This window comes from Prionailurus viverrinus, chromosome D3 (assembly GCF_022837055.1).
Source record: "Prionailurus viverrinus isolate Anna chromosome D3, UM_Priviv_1.0, whole genome shotgun sequence".
Lineage (NCBI taxonomy): Eukaryota > Metazoa > Chordata > Mammalia > Carnivora > Felidae > Prionailurus > Prionailurus viverrinus.
The window spans coordinates 26,775,347-26,780,285 of NC_062572.1; the positions used below are offsets into that span (position 1 = coordinate 26,775,347).

The 4,939-nt window shown below is 52.3% G+C and overlaps 1 long non-coding RNA gene across 1 annotated transcript; it reads left to right on the top strand.

Annotated features, from left to right (window-relative positions):
- Positions 1-2,461: 2,461 nt before the first annotated feature.
- LOC125149677 (uncharacterized) lies at positions 2,462-4,678 on the top strand. The gene is made up of 3 exons (XR_007146009.1): positions 2,462-2,566; positions 3,893-4,209; positions 4,611-4,678. It is a non-coding gene; the product is annotated as an uncharacterized LOC125149677 (long non-coding RNA).
- Positions 4,679-4,939: the final 261 nt, after the last annotated feature.

Genomic DNA, 4,939 nt, shown 5'->3' on the forward strand with positions numbered 1-4,939 from the left:
CGCAGCTCTGCTTACAAAGCACCCCCTGCATTCATGCATTGCCTCGTTTAATATCGCGGCAACCTCGTGGGCAGCTGTGACTATCTCCCTTGTGCAGGTGAGTAACCTGAGACTCAAAAGCATTGAATGGCCCACCCCAGTCCCCGAGGAAAGACAGCAAGAGCCCGGCCAGGCCTGAAACCCAAATTCCTTTGACTCCAAGGTCATTGTTCTTCCGCAGCTCCACACCCTCCCCAGCCTGAGATGACCGACAATCCCGACCAGCTCCTCCTAAAATGCCCATGGGAGGCGGCGCGCCCCTCCCCTCAGTGCGGCCAAAAGATCCCCAACTTCAGACTCACACAGAGCTGGGTTCTGAGTCTCAATAACCAACACTGAAAGCACAAGCAAGGAAAGGAAAAATAGACATTGGACCTCCACCAAAATTTAAAACGTTTTGTGCTGCAAACAATACCCTCAAGGAAGTGAGAAGGAAACTCACAAAATGAGAGAAAATATCTGCACCTCATGTATCAGATAAGGCATTTGTATCCAGAATTTATAAAGAACTCTTATGACTCAATAACAGATAACCAGGGTGCCGGGTGGCTCAGTCAAACATCCGACTTCGGCTCAGGTCATGATCTCGCGGTCTGTGAGTTCGAGCCCCACGTCGGGCTCTGTGCTGACAGCTCGGAGCCTGGAGCCTGCTTCGGATTCTGTGTCTCTCTCTCTGCCCCTCCCCTGCTTGCTCTCTCTCTCTCTCTCTCTCTCTCTCTCTCAAAAATAAACATTTTTAAAACTTTTAAAAATAATAATAGGTAACCAATTTTTTTTATAGCTGGGTAAAAGATCTGAATAGACATCCCCAACCCAAAGAAGCTACACGAATGGCCAAGAAGCACATGGAAAGACGCTTGACATCATTAGCCTTCAGGGAAATGCAAATCAAAATCACAATGAGATAGCACTTGACTAGAGTCAGTCGGACGGTAACAAGTGCTGGCTAGAAGGCAGGGAAATCAAAGTCCTCCTTCACTGCTGGAAGGGGCAGCAGAAAGATGCAGGGGCTTGGAAAACCGTCTAGCGGTTTCTACACTGTGACACAGGATGTGACCGAATGTCTCAGCAATTTCACTCCTAGGTAGCTACCAAAGGGGCTTCGAAACACATTTCCGCACAAAAACTCCACAAATGTTCAGAGCAGTGCTACCCCCAGCAGTCAAAAAGTGGAAACCAGTGCCGGGGGGCTCAATTATGTCCTGAGCCAGAATCAAGAATCGGTTAAGCATCGGATGCTTAACCTATTGATGCTTAACCGATTCTTGATTCTGGCTCAGGCCAGAATCCTGTGGTTCAAAAGATCAAGCCCCTTATCGAGCTCTGGGCTCATAGCACAGACCCTGTTTGGGATTCTCTCTCTGTCTCCCTCTGCGCCCTCCCTAAATAAATAAAGAAACAAGCATTTTGGGGAAACAACCCACATGCCCATCAGCAGACAGATAAACAAATGTGGTACATCCATACAATGGAATATTATTCAGCCATAAAAAGGAATGAAGTACAGACACATGCTGCAATAGAGATGAACCTTGAAGACACTGGTCACAAAAGGTCACATAGTGGATGAGTCATTTACATGAAATGCCCAGAACAGGTAAATCTATAGACAGACCAGCAGATCTGTAGACAGATCTAGTAGATCAGCGGTTACCAAGAGCTAGGGGGAGAGGGGAGCTGGGGGTGCCTGCTAACAGGTAGGGGGTATTTTCAGAGTAATTAAAATGTTCTAAAATAGGACTGTGCCCATAGCTACACAAGGCTGTGACAAGACTTTAAAAAAAAAACATGGAACTGTACATTTCAAATGCACGTGAATGTGATGTATGTGAATTACATCTCCATAAAGCTGTACGGGGTGGGGGAGGGGGACAAAAAAACAAACAAACCATCTCTGGCAAACCCCAGAGCCGCGTGACCTTAGAAGGAAGACTTTCCAGTTCCAGACCTCAGTTTCCCCTTCTGCAAAGTGGGCCAATAAACCGCACCGCTTTGCATGCAGGCCAAGAAGGCAGCGGCTGGAGCCCCTCGCACAGTAGGCGCTCACCCTGTACGAGGCTCCTTCCCTAGCATGGGAGGCCACCCGGGTCGCCCGGGGAAGGGTGCTCCGCCACCAGAGGCACAGCCTGGCCCCGGCTGCGGGACGGAGTGGACAGAAGAGGATGCTCATCGCCCATGACATAATTTAGATGGATGGCTCGGGCCATCCGTCAGGCTGGGAGCGGGCGGCCCGGGAAGAGGCCGTGGGGGAGCCCATTACGGTACACGTGTTAACAGCGCTTCCTTTGTACCGACAGCCGCGCGGGCGCGGGCAAGGGCCGCTCCCCGCATTGTCTGCGCGCCGCGGCCGCGCGGTGATGAATGGGCCGCGCGCGCCCGGCCGCCCCCACCGCCGCCCTGGTACCGCGGGCGGAGGGCGACACCGCGTGGCCGCGCCAGGAACTGCGGCCCACCCGGCGCTGGGCGAGCGGAGCAGAGAACATCCATCGCTCAAAAACTCTGAGTTCAGCACAGAGCCTGGCACACGGTAGGTCCTCACGAAATCCAGACGGTGATTACCATTGCCTTTATTTTCAGGGGAAAAAAAGAACACAACCAAGGTCAAACACTGCCAGATAAAATAGAAGGATATCAGGATATTCCATGATGTTTGAATTTCAGAGAAACAGCAAATAATTTTTTGGAGTGTAAGTATATCCCAAATATCTCATTAGACATGTTTTTAAAAACTCGTTCGTGGCTGGGGCACCTGGGTGGCTCAGTCGGTTAAGCATCCCACTCTTGATCTCAGCTCAGGTCTCGATCTCACGGTCCTGAGTTCAAGCCTGGCGTTAAGCTCAGGGCTGAACATGGAACCTACTTTAAAAAAAAAAAATTACATTTATTTATTTTTGAGAGACAGAGAGAGACAGACTGTGAGCAACGGAGGGGCAGAGAGAGAGGGAGACACAAAATCCGAAGCAGCAAAATCTGAGCTGTCAGCACAGAGCCCGACGCGGGGCTCCAACCCACGAACCGTGAGATCATGACCTGAGCCGAAGTCGGATGCTGAAAATGAGGAAAGCGACGGCCCATCCCTATATCTGTATAACCACACCAACAGGATTGGTGTGCAGATTAAAGGAGATGATATGTGTGAAAGGATTTAAAGAGAATCAAGGTCACGGCCGATGAGACTTCAAAGTTCTTACGTTCACACTCGATTTGCAGAGTTGAGAGAAGGCATAGCCAAGCGTAATAGAGGAGTCCACCAGCCACGAGGTGGAATGTGAGTCAGCAAGACAACTCCCTTCGTGCCTTTGCACGCGCTGTGCCCTGCACCTAGACCCCCCTTCCTCCCCAGACTAGGTCCTATCCGTCCTCTGGGCCTCAGCCTGCTGAAGGTTCTCTCGGACTCCTTCCTTCCATATTCATTATCCCCCTCACATGCTTCCCTGGAACACTGATTGTTTTCATCTCAGCCTCCCACCTCCACTCTGTCTTCCACCTAAGGGAGAGCCAGCCTCTTATTCCTCTACGCGTAGCCCAGCACATAGTAGGTAGCCAGCTCATATCTGTTGAGTGGGTCGATGTGTGCACAGTAGGTCAAAGCTCAGAAATTATTACCTTCTACCTTGTCGCTTGGCAAGAACCCAAATGTAAGCGTGTGACGGTGGGGATGGGGTCTGCCCTGGCCCCCTCAAGGGAGCCCCCAGCATCCAGCAGGCACCTGAGAAGACGTGTTGAATTAATCCAGACTGCTAACATTACTGAACATGCCATGCGTACGGCCCTGGGCCAAACGCTTTTCTCCACTATTCGCCCATCACAATAAGCCAGTGACGTCGAGGCTATTATTGTGCCCATTCTACAGATGAGGAAGCTGAGGCACAGTGAAGGGACGTAAACCCACCTGCCAAAGAAGACACACCTGTACGTGGAAGGGCCTCACCTCAAGCAAGGCAGCCGGCTCTGGTGCCCACCTCCACCATGCCTCCGCTCAGGGGTCTTGGATGGGACAGGCGTGGGCGTGCACCCCGGCTCCAACCTTCTCCAGCAAGTGACCCCAGCAAACCTCTTCCCCTCTCTGGATCTCCATTCCTTCCATTTCCAAGTGGAGCAAATGAAACGACCGACCCCGCAGGGTGGTGGCAGAGAAGAGGAAGCAGCCGTGGGAAAGGCACTCAGCAGGTAACTGATGCATTTGGCTCACTGCGTGGTGACCTCCCTGGTGGTCACCAAAGCCGTGGCGAAAAGAGCAGAGAGCAGGCTCTTAGCGTTGCCTACGTGCCCAACCTGTGGAGCAAAAGAGCATTCTGAAGCTTCTAATGCCTCCTGGAGGCAGAAAAATAGTTGGAGAGGTTTCTATGAAGATTTTCTCCAGAAATTGGCGCTCCTGGCAGACCATGGGGCAGGGAAGTGACTGTGAGGTGCCTGGATGCCCCGTCCCCAGGTGAAGCCTGGGGGACAGGAGACAGGAGACAGGCAGGGAACCAGGCCAGCAGGGGTGGGATGGAATGGGGGGTTGCCTGGGGGGCTTTGAGGCATAGGGAGAAGACACCCCGTCTGAATCAGGATTCTCTCTGCCCCAGATCCTGCCCCACCAGCAGCCAAGCTCTGCCGATTTGCCCTTCTCGCCGAAAGTGTCACGGTTTCCTGCCTCATTCGCTTATTAAATACATTTCTACTGGGTGTCTGCTCTGTGCTGGCACTGGCCGTTCTTGGCACCGAGAATTCGGTGATGAACAAGTAGACATGGACAAATGGAGGCTCTTCCCCCTCACCGAGCTCATAGTCTGGGGCAGGGAAGAGGCGACAGATCATCAATGCAGAGTGATGGGCAAAGCCCAGGGGGCTGGGAGTCCCCAGAGGAGGCACCTGACCAACCTGGGGGATCAAGGAAAACCTCCTGGAGGAGGTG